The sequence below is a fragment of the Mastigoproctus giganteus genome, chromosome 3, assembly GCF_048544385.1.
Source record: "Mastigoproctus giganteus isolate SK-2022 chromosome 3, ASM4854438v1, whole genome shotgun sequence".
Lineage (NCBI taxonomy): Eukaryota > Metazoa > Arthropoda > Arachnida > Uropygi > Thelyphonidae > Mastigoproctus > Mastigoproctus giganteus.
This window is the reverse complement of record NC_143577.1, coordinates 252,916,849-252,934,527: the sequence shown is the minus strand read 5'-3', so window position 1 is coordinate 252,934,527 and position 17,679 is coordinate 252,916,849. Positions and strand designations below refer to the sequence as shown.

The window sequence follows — 17,679 nt, the reverse complement described above, 5'->3', positions numbered from 1 at the left end:
GATACCTTCCCAGAACAGAGCCCGGAGGAGTGGGGGGAGGGGGTAGTAGGGGCAGAATAAAGACGTGGAGGAAGTGCATGTATACCAGACACCGTCGTGCAGTAGGAACATAATGGCGAAGCGCTTTTTTTTTTTTCTCCATTTCACTTGTCATTTGGGGGTCGTGTGAAAAGATTCCAGAGAATGGGTGCCCAGTTTCTGTGGCCACAATGATTACTCGCCGGAGACGCCAAAATGACCTAGAATTAGCGGAACGCTCAAAAAACTGAATTCGCTTGATTCCAACAGAGCCGAACGCATCGCTCGACCAACAGTGCGGGGGTTGGGGGAACGCGCAGTCACTGGATTCCCATATGTTTCTTTTAATATTCAGCACCACTTTTGTTGCTATCTTCCTTAAGACCACGGCTCTATCACGGACGACCAGTGGAGAATCTGCATGTTCTCGCGATGTGCGCCAGCGATTACCAGCGCAGCGTTCCTTTGTTTCGTGACTAATTGTCCCCGCAGCAACGGCGAAGCGCGTTATAAGTGGCCAGTTCTATGACTAAGTTTCATAAAGACTTTCCAACAGTGTTTTTTCATCGGCTAATTACGCCTGGACGGCCAGATACATAAGTAATGGCAATTATCCCCCTACACGCAGTTTACTCGGGACAGAACGCCGCTAACTACCCTATCGGTCATTACATAGCCTTCCCCTGAGAACCTCAATATAATCAAGGACCTTCACCCCCACCCCATTTCTGGCTCTACAACAATGTACTCGTTTTTTCTTTCTTTTTCTTTGTATACATTGCTGGCCAAAACACCAATTACTTCCTAATAGAAGCCAGTCAGCGAGCAGGAGATGTCGCGGCCATTTTATTAAAAAGAAAACCGTTTGATTTGAAAAGCGGTTAAAAGAAAGAGAAAGGTGCACTCAATAGACTGTGTGATCGGAAGTGGCGTTAAGAGAAAATAAGTTTTTTCATTGGATCGGGATAAATATTATTTTATTAAATAGCCATCCCATTCGCCATTTGAAAAATTACATCATCAGGGATCTCGTGTCTGGCCGCAACAATGGAATTTCGCCGTGGCGGCACGCGAGCAATGTATATTTACGCAATAATTACAACACAATCAGTTCCAGGTGTGCAGTCTCGCGCCTTGTCGATTTCATCAAGGCACCACACGCGCCACGTTTTCCTGTTCGGGGATTTTTTTACTTTTTGCACCGAGCGGAGGCTCTTTATAAATCAAAAGTGATATTTAAATCAGATTTTAAAGAAAGAATTTCGCGTGAGCTATCATGACCCTTTGTTGAACGCACCGAAACATAACTACGGAATGTATTTAAAAGAACACGGACAATCTGAAATGGCCATTAAAACAGTTAAAATGACAAATTATTCGTGCAACTGCTGATCGCTCTGAATCACGGAATGAACATCCCCCCTCCACCCTCATCCCACTCCTCTCCTCGATCGGCAAAACGTACTGAAAACGGATACCCAACAAAGAGAATGGATTGATTTCCACATTCAGTGAATAATCTTATACCCACTGTTTCGCCTTTATTGGACCACATCATGAAGGCGGCTAGTCTAAGGATTCACCCATAATGGGAGAGAGGGGACAAGGTTTAGGAAGGAAAAAGATGCATTTATTTCGTGGGCAGGGGGGGGGAGAAGTCATATGGTCGTGGCTGTAACTACAGTTGAAAGATCTTCACTTTTTTCCATTCCATCAGGTTGGAATGGAAAAAGTTCGTCAACAATCCTGTACAGTATTGTTTGACGCGCTTCGGTTTTAGTGTTGAGAGGACTTTGGTTGCAAAACTGGATCCGATCCCCTAGAAAATGGTCTAAGATTGTAGCCCTACATGACCACACCTCCCTTACTCAGAGAGAGAGAGATGGCAGTACAGTATAAAATTAGTTGGGGAGCTGTTAAAAAATAATCAAAATGAGACACGAGACAGGTTAAATTTATTTCGAAGAAATAAATTTAACTGATGTCGAATGAAAAGAAAAACAACAATCCAAAACTGATGGAACCTGGGTGAAAATACATGATTCAACAGTCCATCACAGACTTTTAGAGGTTGGCTGAAGCGCTCGTAAGCCAACCAACATAAAAAGTAACTTTGGACTCAGGATATGAACCAAAAAGACTGAACTGATTCAACAGGTAAAAAATCGGACTAAAGAAGAATCCATTTTGAGGTGCAGTGAATGAGACTTAGACTTGTGAGGAAGTCAGATGGTGCAAGTATCTACTAAGCATCCTATTAAAAATATTATAGAGTTGTATCAGGGTACTCAATCCTTTGTACGTATAGATGGGATCATAGATGGCAATTTCAGCAACAAAAGTATTGTCAGAATTGAATAAGCTGGATGCAGCCGTGAATGCCAGTTTTCAGCTGGACCTTGATTCCTACCATTCATCCACAAAAGTCACCCTTTTTTTTTTTTTTTTTTAGAAGAAACAACACAAAGTGCTTGAAATGGTCTGGAACTCTCCTGGCCTCAATCCCATTGAAAATCTATTTAATATACTGCATAAAGGCAGGTTAGAAGGATCGAGTGTTCAAGTCCATGATTCTAAAATTAAATGACACTTGCCAAGAACTGATTGGTTCCATGCCAAAACGAGTAAAGATGGTTATAATGGCCAAAGGAGGTTCGTATTAAATATTAAATGGTGTATTTCTTTCGTTTTTGTGCTTGAATTATGAAAAATAATTTTCAATTATATTTGAGGAATTTTGAAATTGAATTGGAAGATATCTCTTGATTCACATTAATTTGCACAAGACTTCAGAACCATTTACAAGGGATGTTCCCAACTTATCAAAAAACACGATTTACAAGATGTTCGGGATACTCCCAATTGATAATTTCAACCTGATAAAAAAAACATTATAACCATGACATCAGGATAGGTTAAGATATTCCAAACCACTCCTGGAAGCAACTTCTACGAAAAAAAAAATAAATAAATAAAAAAACATGTATCAGAGGTTAATCTACCAAACCCATTCACAATTTACAAGGGATATTAGGTTGTTCCCAGCCTATAACTTCAACCTACTAAACTATTGTCTTACCAATCTTGTCAAAGAGGGCAGTGGGCCATCGTCGGAAAAGCAATTTCCCGACAGATCCGTGGAACAATTAAGTTAACTACTGATATCATACACTCACTAGCCATAAAATTAGAAACATTTTGCACTGGCATCATCACATAATTAATATTTACCTCGATTGCGATGGATTCCTTGAAGACCACAACGAAACTATCCACTGCTCAAAAATTGCATCTGAATGATTCGAGGAACACTCCCAAGATTTCCAACATCCATCCAGGTCACTTAATTCTCCAGATCTCAATCCAATTCAGAATTCCTGGGACACGTTGGAAAGGGAAGTTCGTCTTCGCGGTTCTTTATTGACTACAGTACAGCAGTTGACAAATATCTTGATGAAGGAATGGTCAAATATGCATTTACACTACCTCAAACAAATAGTGGAATCTATGGACGTGTTAAGTGCTTAGAATCGGACACATATTTATATAACTTTTTTCTTTTTTGGAACTTTTTTTGGACATGCCCTTGAGACTTGTTAAGGTGCTCACTTTAATATAGCGTTCACGTTCTGTTTTCTTTCCTTTTCTTTTCTTGTTTTTTTTTAAATACGTTTGAAACCTGTATAGGTAATTTGTGAGTACCGTCTGTCCGAACAGCAAGACGTCATTAACGGTACATCTGGTGGCGGGCTCTTAGCTCCGAAGTGAAGAGGCTGTTAGCACAATGCCACCAATCAACTGATAACAGACCACCCATCCATTTTTTTATTTTATTTTTTTTTTTTTTTTTAGGGTTTTCAGCACGGCTTCCTCAGACCTCTTTTTCTTAGAAAACTTTCCAGCACACTCAGTAAAGCATCCCAACCAGCAAACACACCTTGCTCTCCCAGTTGCTAATGGCAACGGAAGTACAAAGTTTGGAACAGGGCGAAGGGATATGTGGGGGAGGGAAGTGTCGAAAGAGGTTGATGACCTATAGGGGGCCCACCTGTATTCGAACAAGTGTGAAATACTAATGATAGTCCAAAAGGTTAGAATTTTCGAAAAGAGTTCCAAACGTATACAAATCTATAAGGAGGGGGAAAGCACCCAACAGCGTGATCATTGAAGGGGCAACGCTATGTTGACAGTGCGCATGCGCACTTGGCTGTATTATTTCCCACGTAGTTAAAGTTAAAACTTCCATTAAGCGTTGCCATTCAACCCGATATGTTCCATTTGTTCCCAATGATAAGCAAATGGAGAAATAATTCGACCACAGTTGGGGAAAAATCACTCGCTACGCAAAACGTTTCATATGCAAATGAGCCATAAAAATCGGAAGCGTTTCCCCAAAGGCAACGTACACGAACTGAGCAGTAAACGCGAAAAACAGAGCGTCACCGAGTTGAGAACGGGATGAGAAAAATCGGTCGAATTTTCTCATCAAAAACAAGCGACATGTACACTATTAACGTTTCGATAATTTTTTTCGACACTTTCTTCAGATTAAACTCGAGTATTTTAATTATACAAAATGGGGAAAATGTTTATAGGATTAATGAAGGAAAGCGAAGAGGGAGAGTCAAAGGTGTACCTCGTTTAGTTTGCTGTACCTGTACATTGTGACCTCAGACGTATTACGAATCACCTTCGCGTCCCCCCCGCGTCCTCCTCCTCCCATAAAGAGAACAATAAGAACCCTTGACTGAGCAGAGCGTCCAATAGATGACGCACACAATAGTTATACTCTGTGGAGCGTGCAATTTACGCAGATATGAGATGTATTCGGGTGGAACAGAGAGAGCGCGGGGGGGGGGGAGAATAAAAAAATAAAGAAAGAAAAGGTTTGTAGAAAGAAAGGGGGTTGGCGGCGAGGTGGGGTAGATAGAAATCGGGGCTCCACCCTGAAGTAAAGATGCGGTTCATCCCGTAGCGCGCAATCCGCCCACTCTGCCAATGGCCCGACCGAGTGATCGGCCCAAACCGGAACTCCGGTCGGTGGAAGGAGGGTGGCGGGGCAGCGGCACACATCGCGTCATATAGTCCACGCTAACTACACCCGCGGATTAAGCTATTTGTGCGCCTCTATTAGCCCCGACTACTTCTGCCCGCTGCCAACAGGAAATAGCTTGACGCAACAATCGACTTTCGAGGACCTGCACGTGTCTCGTTTTGTTCGCTTTTTTTTTTTTTTTTTTTTCTATTCGTCTGCCGCTGCTGCTCATTGCGCAGTGCACATATTTGGCGTGCATTTTCCGCACTCGTACACCGCGCACATTTTTATTTACTTTCTGCGCATATTTTCTTACCGATTATTCGTCACCGCATGTTTATAAAGGGGGGGGGGGGACTTCGTTGTTTATTAGCAGTCGACAGAGTTACATTTTCGGCTGCTCGGAATAGCGAGGTCGAAGTGTGCAGTTGATTGGAAATCAGTAATGATCCGTATCTTGAGCATCGGTCTGTTGTACCTGTTTGCCACTAGTGAGAGGCGTGTTGTGGCGGGGAGGCGCCCCCCCCTTACTTTCACTCCGATCGGGTGTCCTTGGGCCCCGCACTCGGTATTTCCTGTTTCTGCAGACACCGTCTTCCACCGAATCATTACTCGGAGTGGCTTGGCGGGTTAATGTTATCGAATGGCGATCGGGGCAGGGAATCGCATAGCTCGGCCACCCACTGCACCCTCAGGGCACGGCTGGCCTTCGACACCCAGTTGCCAAATGACTTCAATTTGCGAACAAGCTGTGTGAGCACGATTCTCAGCAACAGATAAAGCCAAGTAAGAAATCTCTCTCTCTTTTGCTTTTCACCTGTCTCTTTCTTCCTTCTGTCCTTCCATCCTCACTCTCACTATTTCCTCATTTCATCCTTTGTATTTTCTCTCTCTCTCTCTCTCTCTCTCTCTCTCTCTCTGTCCCTGTGTTTCTCTTTTTTCTTCCATTGTCTTTCCCCTTTCCATCTTCACTCTTTCTTCTCCCTCTCCCTCTCTGTCTGCGCCTGTCTTTCATCATTTTTCTCTTTCTCGCACTTTCCTCTTCCCCCCTCTCTCTCTCTCTCTCTCTCTCTCTTGCTTTTCACCTGTCTCTCCTTTTCTTCTTTGCCTTTCCATCGTCACTCTTTCTTTCCTTCTTTGTCTTTCCATCCTCACTCTTTTTTTCTCCCTTCTGTCTTTTCAACCTCTCATTCTCTCTATCTGTGTTCATCTCTCTCTTTCTCTGTCATTTATCATTTCTCTTTCTCTCTCTTTCTTCCTCCGTCTTTTACCGTTTCTTTTTTTCCCCTTTTACCATTTCTCTCTCTCTCTCTCTCTCTCTCTCTCTCTCTCTCTCTCTCTCTCTCGCACTTTGTCTCTTTCTTTTTCGCTCTTTATCTCTGTCACTCTTTTCTTCTTCCCCTGTGATTTGATTTGATTTGATTTTTATGATGCAAGGCGTCCCCTGTCATTTGTTGTCTCTCTTTATTCCCTTATCTTTCGTTGTCTTTCTCTTTTTTTTCTATGTGTATCTATCTCTTTCTTTCTTTGTGTCTTTTTAACCTTTCTCTTTGTCCGTTTCTTCTCCCCTGCCTTTTTTTTTTTTTTTGTAGTCTTTCAAGAGGAGTTTTGCAGCTGATGCTGGAAAACACCCCTTGGAAGAATGGAACGAAATACTTCGATTACAATTAGTACTCGAAATTCTTATTTTCAAATAGTATCTCTTTTCGGTGTATTTCAGAAAAATCTTCCTATCACTTCTTCCCCCCCCACATCAAAACTAGCATCAATTAGTGTCCCTTACTCTATCTTTCAATCTGCTGCCTTCACATTTCCAGATGTTCGCATCTTTCCATTCACAAAAATCCTTTCTCAGTTAGCTGAGCACACCAGGAGTGTCCATTCAGGGATTTCTCTGTTGACAATCTGATGCACATTCACCAAAGTATTAATTTCGTTTCCATCTTGCCAGCGTCTCCTTTGTTCCACGAGATAAGAAAAACGACAGTTCTGAAAACCGAATAAAATGATAAGCCATACTCAAACAGGGCCATTTTTTTTTTTTTTTTTTAACTAGGCAAGCCTTTCCTTTTGGCACGTCCTTTTACCAACTACCAAATTACCTCATTCATGAGTTGGGGGGATTATTCACCTGCAATAAATAGCACACACGAACAGCAACCAGTTTGAATGCGATAAAGGCGGAGTAAGACTATGAGGACCCATCACCAAAGGTCGAATCGGCTACGGGATTCGTGCGCAGTGACCACTGGATGCTGCAGGAGTTTACGCCGTGATTTAATTAACACGCGAGCGCGCGCACAAACACAGCGCAGATAAAGGGAGGGAAAGAAAGAGAGAGATGGTGTGAAATGAGCGAAGAGTAAAAAAGAACTGGGATGCTGACGAATCCGCGGTGGCCTCCACCACTCCCAACACGGCCAATAAAGCGGACAAAGTGTAAATGAACTTCCCAATTTACCAGGTACGTGAGCTCCGCCGAGGAACCGGGTGGCGGCGGTAGTGTAGAGAGGGGGAGGAGGGGGAGGGATTTAATCACGAGCCGCCAATTCAGATAAATGAGATTTATGGGTACTGGAACACACCTTGGCTAGTGCACGAGCTGGGAGGGTGGGCGCGAGCCACGGATGGCAGTTTTTAATGGGACTGAGCCGTCCTATTGATGGATTGGCACTATATATACATGGCGTCCGCTCGGCCGCCTGCGCCACCCCTCGCCAAGGTCACCGACAGAGGGGTCGCGACGGTCTCGTAAGTGCCAATTATTTTCGATGTGCGTTCTGAATCGGTTACGAGAGAGGGGAGGCAGACGGCGATCCTCCTACACCACGTGATAGACGATCATAAATCGCTGGCGGCTCGCATTGCCGCGCTGGGAGGAGGCAAGATAGATAAGTTGACCCTCGACCTCTAAGCAGAAAAAGCTACGGCACTCCTCGATGAATCTGAAAGGACTTTCTACCCCTTTGCTCCATCGCACAGCCAATGGACCTCACAGAACACAAACCTCTCCCTGATACCGTAATGATCGACAGGAAAAACCTCGCGCTCAGGCATGAACACGCCAACAACAGGAATTCCAATTAATGAAGCAACAGTCCAATAATCGTCTGCTCATGTCTGGTGTCTACCGAATCCTCCTGCCAATCAGAAAGCATCGACGTCCTTCGCACGAAAATGCAAAGCTGAAAAGTCTGGACCATCCACACTGGTCTTTCGCTTTACTGTCCTACAAAAATATTCCAAAATTTTATTAACCCCTGTGGTCATCCCTTCTGGACCTTATCATATGTAGTAAAGTCGCTTCTCTGTTTGGTCAAAAAGCAATCCTGTCCTTACTGGGATTTATGAAGTTGGTCAGCAACAACAACGACTTGAAGTAACCAAGGCATAAATAATCACTGAGTAAGAAAGATAGAAAGAACATTATTTACAAATAGGTGGTCTTTCTTAACCCCAGAACGACTCTAGACTTAGGCAAGAGAAAGAGAACTTTGAGATCAGCGCACACAAACCACGAGATGAACCACAAATCTATCAAACAAAGAGAAGAACTTCAGTAATCCGAGATTGGTAGAAAGGTTTTGGTTCATCCAAATACCCTACAACCAGCTACACTAGTACCACAATATATTGGAATCAGTCTTTAATGTACATGAAAGCGAGCAAAAAGCTAAGAAGTCTTTCAAGGCCAGCCACTTGGAGGAAACCACAGTGCTGGACTTCTTACTCCTTGGATTTTGATCACCCTTGGCATTCAGCACAGCGGGGCTCTGTTTTGAAACACAGATGAATTAATAGAAAGATAATGCGTTCTTTCTATTTTAATTTGTCAATGGATACAAATTCGAGGGATTTTGATTTATGGAAGAGGGAAATTTAAATTAATTTAAACCAGAGTTTCCGGTTGACTGACAAGGGAAGATTTTGCAGGAATGGGAAATTCAGAATCATTGCCGAGGAAACTAAGACTTTGAAGTACCAGTTTATTGTGTTTGTAACTTGCGTGTATTCTGTGGTCTATTTGACTATCTGTGAGATGAAAAACCAGACTTTCAGTGGACTAAGGTAGAGGAAAACTATAATTTTCATATGGAAGGATCGTGGTAAAAATCCTGTTGTAATAAACTGCCTGGGTTCTGTGGGCGATTCTATGTTTTCTGGATGAAGAATTTCTTGGAGATAAACCATGCTACCCTCTTCTGAGTCCGACTAACTCAGCCACTCAGCCTAGCAGGAGAAAATAGGAAATTGTGAGAGTGAAGTTGAAAAATATGTAATTAATGATACTGAAATTTCGCAAGATTATTTAATGAAAAAACTTTCGAGCCTACGGGCCAGTAAGGCTCCTGGATGGAATAATCCCTATAATCTTAAGGGAGGTGGCAAGTGAGTGCATTGAACCATTGAGACTAATTATGCGAGCATCACTAGACTCTGGGGAGATTCCGTTGGATTGGAAAAGTGCCAATGTATCTCCCATACATAAGGATGGTTCTAAGAGTGAAGTGGAAAATTATCGACCTGTCAGTCTGACTTCAGTGGTAGGGAAAATCATGGATACAATGATCAAGGGTGGAATTCAGGATCATTTGAATAGAATTGAAATTCTCAAGGATACTCAGCATGGTTTTGTGAAGGGAAAATCATGTTTAACAAATCTGGTTCGCTATTTCGAAAGGGTCACTCACGAGCTGGATTTAGGGAATAATTTCGACATTGTTTATTTAGATTTTAGCAAAGCTTTTGACTCAGTCCCACATGAGCGGTTGCTTTATAAGCTGAAACAGGTTGGAATCACTGGGAAAATCCTTAGATGGATAGCAGGATGACTTCACGGCAGGAGGCAGAGAGTTGTGATAAATGGCTATTCCTTAGATTGGATTGATGTAAAGAGTGGGGTCCCCCAAGGATCAGTATTAGGACCACTGTTGTTTTTAATTTTCATAAACGACATGATGAAGGGATAGAGGGCGTAATGTCTAAATTTGCAGATGATGTTAAAATTGGTAGAGTAGTTAATGATCACTGTCAAGCTGAGCTTCTTCAGAGAAACCTAGATAGACTTCAGGAATGGTCAGAAAAATGGCAGCTATGTTTTAATCCAACAAAGTGTAAGGTATTACACCTGAGAAACAGTAATCCCAAAATAACTTATTTACTTGGTGGAGTTCGACTAAACCCAGTAGTGGAGGAAAGGGACTTGGGTGTTACAATACGGTCAGGCATGAAATTCTCTGAGCATTGTAAACAGGTTGCAAGGAAGGCCCATGGTGTCCTATCGATGATCTATCGAACTTTTGCAAGCAGAGATAGGGACGTGATAATCCCATTATATAAGGCTTTTGTTAGATCACACTTGGAATACTGTGTTCAAGTATGGAGACCGCACCTAAAGAAAGACATCGAGCTTCTTGAAAGGGTGCAAAGACGGGTAACTCGCCTGGTGAGATCGGCAAAAGCGTGTCCTTATGAAGAAAGACTTCGAATATGTGGGTTGCAGAGTTTGGAAACTAGACACCTCAGAGGAGATTTGATTGAGGTGTTTAAGGCTCTGAGAGGCATCAGTAAAATGAATGAGGACGAAATTTTCAAGTTTATAAATGATGCAGAACTAGGGGACATAAATTCAAGTTACGGGGGGAAATGTTTAGATTGGACTGCAGGAAGTTTTATTTTAGCCAGCGAGTTATAAATTACTGGAATAAGTTGCCTACATGGGTGGTAGAGGCTGACAGTTTTGGGAAATTCAAAGGTCATCTGGATAGTACCTTCGGGTGAGGGAAACGCATAGGATGATAGGTTTAATTTCCTTTTCTTTTATTAATTATTAGTTGTTTTTTTTTTTGTCACTGTTTTATTCGTTTTTTTTTTTTTTTTGGCTGGTGCAGCATAAGCCATAGGCTTTCTTTTACCATGCGGCCAATAGTAATACTAATACTAAAACCAACATTGTTGGTAGCACCAAGCAGAGCATATAAAGCCTATTGTGACAGGTACATCACAGTTTTAAAAAGTATGCAGATTGAAAAGTTGTAGTATAACCCAACATGCTATCCTTTATTGATTCGGTGCCATACAATGAATCTGCAATTTCCCAATCTACCTTCAAAGAAACGGATCGTCAGAAGTGGATGATAAATTTGATGAACGTGATAATCGAGACCTCAGACGTCTGTGCAATTTCCTGATCAGAGAGAATTGGATGACTTAGTCAGGGACCTGGGCCTGACCAAATCCAATACAGAGTTCCTGACATCTCGTTTAAAAGAGAGGAATTTACTGGATCCAAGCTACAGGACTTCCACATACAGATGAAGACGTCACTTGTGCACGTTTTGCACCATTGCAAAATCCCTATTATACTATTTTAATCTGAGTTGACTTTACGAAGAAACTGGTGTCATTCACAATCCCGAAGAGTTGCATCTTTTCATAGACAGTTTACCAATCAATTCCTGGTCGACATCCTAAAAGGAGACTGCAGAAATGGGAAGTGTGTGCTAAATAGATCAAACGTGACCAATGTAAAAGGCAGTCACATTTGGGCCACCCAAGAAATAACTTATATGTCTATGTGTACTAGATCTACCTATTGCATGTATTCACTGGTCGATTTGCCTGTTGTGTTGGATGAAAAACCCTACTTTCCAGGAAACTAGCATAAACAGGATTGCTGTGAGCCCTCAAGGTGCTGTGGCTTCTGAATTTACAAGTTGGTTTCACTTTTTCAGGGCAACAAAGAAGCAACAAAACAAGAGAAGAGAATGGTCTGCAAGAACTGACATAGAGTTGAAACCTGGTGCACATAATGTAGTAAACAATACCTTCGTTCCAAAAACAGTCTTGCTTTCAACACTCCATATGAAGCTGGAACTGATCAAACAATTTGTCAAAGCATTGGACCTTCAAGGTGATACCATCATACATGGTCCTACAGTTAAGCAGATGAGAATTGGAAGATAAAATGACTGATGCCGAGACAAATACCAGACTCGTTTCGCCTTGTAGTGAATGGCTTTCTGGATAGCACTAAGAGAGAAAATTTCAAAGAACAAGTTGATTAAAAATTACCGAAAAATAGGATGTAGAATATCAGTCAAGCTTTAATACTTGTACCCAACCTGGATTTTTTCGGACTAAATCTGGTTCTTAGTTAGGGATCATTACATTGACCATTTTTTTGTGGCCATTGTGATCATGGATCAAGACATTCAAATGTACATTTCTAAAGAATTTTTTTTTTAATAATCCGAGGACGTGGTGTCGCCATCTGGAGTTGTTTCTCGTCGTTTTGGCTTGGACAATTAGTCGTCATTCCCGGTATAATGGATGTAGTGTTGACATTTTGGACAATTCCGCTTTTCCTACGCTGCCGCAGCAGGATTCTTTCCTATTTCAGCATGACAATTCACCTTATCATATTTCACAGCCTGTGGTGACTTGGTTTGATAATATGGGCATGCATAAGCTTCATTGGCCTACCCAAAGTTCCGCCCTTAATTCCACTGAACACCTTTGAGATGAATGAGCTTCGAGCCAGACAAATATGCTCGAAATCAGTAACTGAAATGAAGTGCTGAAGGAGGAAATGGTCCAAAATACTGTCCTCCAGTTATCAGAAGTTGGTTTGGAAGCTGCCGACAAGGATACAGTGGGAAATTAAGACCAAAGACGGGCCGACATGTGATTAAATACTGTGCCCCAATACTTTTGGAAATACAGTGCATATTCTGTGTATAATACATTACATAAAAACAACTAGTACTTATTTTTAATAATGAATATTAAAGATTATGAAAATTAGTCAAAGACATCAAAGAGCTTTTGTTGAAATAGTCGCGCCTTATGGCACGTGTCTTCCAGTCAGAGGAGTAGAAATTCCTCACAGGAGGCCGGCCAGCCACGCGCCTCACTTCACTTTTATAACCCGCAGAAGTGTCCGCACAGGAGTTCCAACTGCCTCTCCTCGACGATCATGCAACTCAAGTTAATGTCTTATTGAACACCGATGAGGAACTGGTCTATTTCGGTTTAATAGCTACTTAAGGTTATCATTACAATTTAATTAATAGGCATTAAGTTGTCATTACAGACTGATGAACCCGCCGATTCCTCTTAAGCATTATCGAGTGCTTCTGATTCAATTGCCACTTCGCGGCCTCACTTAATTGTGACGTCACCTCGCTAGATCGAAAACGGCAAAATAAATGCGACCTTTACGTGGTCTGTAAGTCAAAGACCGGAGCATCAGAAAGATCGAGGACGTGCTGTGAGGTGAAGTTAGGGGGGAGGGAAACCCATGTGCCACAAATTCCACTAGGTACTCATTTATCCACGAAACCAGGAGTGAACAATCGAGAATACGACTGTGTTTGGGCAGACCTGTGTGTCTTCAAGGCGATATGATCCCGTACCATCAATGATACGGCTCACGTGGAAAGTGTAAATTGGTGACGATATTCCATTCGCATGTGGGTTTATTTTATCTGGAAGATGGATGCCCATGCTCAACTTTTTATTATTATTATTTTTTAAATGATAGCCTCAAACACGAAAGGTGAATCTGCCATACTTGGAACCTCTGAGTTGAACATTTGCAAGACAGAAGGTACGTGTTAACCTTAGACTTGAATTTCTGTAGATTGTAATTTTCTGGAAATACACGTGAAGGAAAGTTGATCCAGAGAACAGAATTAAAAGGGATAACTGAGCAAGAGAAACAGTTGTTTCTATGAACTTGAGCTGTTGGCTGATTATTAGACTGGAACAGAGCAGTAGAATTACAGATTCAAATTCAGAAGAACGGTGCCCATGAAAACATCTGTAGAAAAAGGTATGCAGCAGAAACTGAACATAAGCTGAGAGTGGCAGTGCCGCAACCAGAAATTATAATTGGGGCTGGGGGGGGGGGAGAGGCTCTTCGTCCAGTTACCGAATTATCTGGGAAGAGGCATTTAATGAGCTGACGTTAAGGAGTTAAAGCTGTTTGTTGAGAGAAAGAATCTTTATTTATTTGTCCTACCAAATATAAATATAATGGTACATTGGTATGAGACAAATTCCCTTCACGGCACAAAATTCCAAAGCTAGGTTTTTCAAATTGGAAGGTGGAATGCAGTGTGCTATCATCAGAAAAACCACGGATAGGACTTCTAGCCAATGGGCCCTCGTGGGTAGCACAGTTGGTAGAATCGCCGTCCTCCGTACACGGGTGGAAAAAAAATCCGAGTTCGAGTCTCATCGAACTCATTTCGTGGCTGAGCTAGTTGAACAATTGCAAGACAGAGTACGTACTTGTATTTCTGTAGATTTGTAATTTTCTGGAAATACATGTAAAGGAAAGTAGTTCCAGACAACAGAAGTAGAAGGGATAAATAAAGAAGAGAAAAACTTGTTTCTGTGAATTTGGGTTGTTGACTAGTAGAGGCACATGTTCAGACTGGAACAGAGCAATAGAAGTACAGATTCAAATCCAGAAGAATGGTGTCTACGAAAACAACTGTAGAAAAAGGCATGCAGCAGAAACTGAACATAAGTTGAGAGTGGCAGTGGCTCATCAAGAAATTATGATTGGGATTAGTGGGAAGAAGTCATCGCCTAGTTACAGAATTATCTGGGAAGAGGCATTTAAGGACTCGACGAAGGATATTTGAGAAGTTAAAGCTGTTTGTGCAGCGCTAGGTTTTGAAAGATGCAATTAGTGTGCTATCATCAGAAAAAAACTATGGATGGGATTTCTAATCAATGGGCCACCTTGGGTAGCACAGTTGGTAGAATCGCTGTCCTCCCCACACGGGATGGAAAAGACCCGAGTTCGAGTCCCATCGACAATGTGAGGAATTTTTATGGGCTTTTTTCAGAAAGTGGTTGAGTTAGTCGGTCTCAGAGGAGGGTAGCATGGTTTTGTTCCCCGGAACCTTGGGTTTTTTGTCCAGCAAACAGAAAATAGACCACAGAACACACGCAATTTACAGACATTTTATATAGGGAGCAATATGGCCTTAATTGAAGATGCACCTAAAATTCTTTTACAACAACATCTAGTCAATGGACTGTTATCAATATATAAGAGGAAAAGAACCTTGACGTGGAAGAGACAGAGCCATCTACCATCACTTGCGATGAACGATTAGAGAGCAAACTGGCTAACATTATAATATACGTGTAAACACGAATACGACAACAGGAATTAGCGCGATCATTACTGTAATTACAACTAATGATGGACGAATGATATTATGATTTTATTACATCATTCAAATGATATAATGGTTGTTGTTGTTGTAGGGTTGTGGAGATAACGAAATAATCGAATGAATCATTCTCACAATATGATTATAATCGAAATAATAGATTTTGACCTCTTGATTATACCAATCACTAATTATAATGTGAAAGAATGCGGACTACACCTAAGAAATGGCAAATAAACAAATCATTAAAAAATATATAATTAAATAAACAATTTATATATAAATCATGCCAGGTAAAGTAGCAACAGCTGGCCCAGTGGTTTCGATTGCATAGGGTGTTGATCCTTACCTTTCACAACTCACTGTCCAGATGACCATCTTCGAGACTCAACTGAGGATGACGCACAACGCCATGACGAACTGATGAACGGATCGATAACTATCAGTCTACGTTTATCCATCTGTCTGTCTGCAGTGCGCACTTGGTGAGTTCAGCACAAATTATCACTACTGAAACTTATCGATTTCCAAGGTCGCCACCTGGTGGCAAAAACACGAACAAAGGCGAATTTAAAGTGAAAGTTACGCATTAAACATTATTTGAGGGGATGGCACACACAAAAAAAAGGAGTTTAAAGCGAAGAATCCCTTCGACATCGCACATTATTACAAGGCTGATCCCAGCCATCTCGGTTCCTTCAACAAGTGAGGTAGGCTTTTTCCCTGCAGGAAAACAGTATTAAACGCGGAATACCCCACTGAGATATTTCCAGGTTTTCGTTGCTATAGGAGACGTTCCACTCGTACAGCGTGTCGGAATGGGCGTCAACTAATATGAGCGAGTCATAAAAAGGCGAACAAGAGGACCTTCCTGCATTCCAGCAGCAATTTTTTTTAATCATTCGCTGCCTTTCGAAGAAAACTGGATTATTTAGGTGGCGTTCCTAACCAGCGTTTTTCACGAATTGACACGAGAGTTGCAGCGTCACTGCCGACAACACACATGCACACGTCAGTTTACGTAATTCCCAGAAACTGGCATCCTCCCATCGCGAGCCCCTTTTGTACAGCAGGGGGTTTCAAGTTTTCGCCCACGCAGAACCTAATTTCAGAGCTATTTAAATATCCCGGATCTAACGCATAATTAGAGGATCTTTTTCTCTCTCTCTCTCTCTCTCTCTCTGGCAGCCTTTTCTACTCTGAAACTTAGCGGAAGGAACGCCAAGAAGTGCTGACTAGACAGAGAAAACTCCGACTTGGCCATGGAGATAGTTGAAGAAACCACGAAAGATATGAAGGTGCGTTTGCCACAAAACCCTCAGTAACCCCACCCGAGACATAGCCGAATGGTGAATGGCCTGTGTGTGTTTAGGGGGGCAGCAAACCAGCAACTCCCCCACACACTGGCTGATTTATTATTGTAATGAGAAATTCATTAGGGAGTCGCATCTGAATGTAAAACAGAGAGAGAGAGGAACAGAAAGGAGTAAATACGAGGTGTGCGTCATCCTAACTATTCTCTCTGTGTTTAGAAAGGTTTTCAGGGGGGGGGGACTTAAAGATACGGTAGGGATCAATTTAATAGTGAGATGTTTAACCATGCCGGAAGACGAGCTATTGATCAGGGGTAATGTCTGAGAACTGGAACAGATGACTGAAAAATCTCACTGGGAAGTAACGAAAGTTAATGCACTGCTTAATATTTTTTTTTTTCGTTCTATTAAGCTACTGACGTTGAAGCTGTGAAAAGTTGATTACGAATTTCACCCAGTATACAATGATCTCGGTCACTTACACGAGACAGACCAGTTTAGTGGTGAAGTTCTCAGTAAGTACCGCAACTGCCAATCTCACTCCTATCTTCAACCATTGAGAGAGATAGCATGTTGGACAGCCGAAATAAAATGAATTGGTAGGAAAAGTGAACAACGGCTGAAGGAGGGACCAAAGCGTTTAGATACTCAGGAGAATTTCAACTCAGGAAGACTGACTGAAGAAAATTTCTATCCAGGAAGGTCGACGCAGCAAGATCAAAACTAACATTTTTGTCTAGTGAAAATAATGACGCATCAGAGCCGTTCCTTTGCAGTACGGAAATTTCAAAGTGGTAGATGGAACATTTAATGAGGGAGATCAAAGGATGACATGAGTAATTGCAGACCTTTTAGTTTAACTTCTGTTCCTGGGAAAATAATGGAGTCACTGGTTAAAGAAGCATTGCAGGATCATCTTGACAAGACTGCAGCTATAGTTCAGGCACAGCATGAGTTTGTTAAGGAGAAATCTTGTCTGACTAATTTGACTGGATACTATGATGTGGTCGCAAAGGAAGTGGATGCAAAAAATAATCTTGATATCATATACTTAGATTTCAGGAAAGATTTGGATACTGTTGCACATGGAAGACTGCTATACAAATTGGAGCCGTAC

General features: G+C 41.8%; 1 protein-coding gene across 3 annotated transcripts in view; it reads right to left on the bottom strand.

The window, feature by feature from the left end:
• The window catches only part of LOC150089039 (homeobox protein cut-like 1), a 537,440-nt gene that overhangs the window by 231,466 nt on the left and 288,295 nt on the right, over window positions 1–17,679 (bottom strand). The window contains exon 1 of one of the 3 annotated variants that reach the window (XM_090369794.1): window positions 15,599–16,002. The exons of the other annotated variants lie outside the window; for them this stretch is intronic. The gene's annotated coding sequence lies outside the window, so the exon portion shown is untranslated. Of the gene's footprint in view, window positions 1–15,598; window positions 16,003–17,679 lie in introns of those variants that run through there. 3 annotated transcript variants of the gene reach the window in all.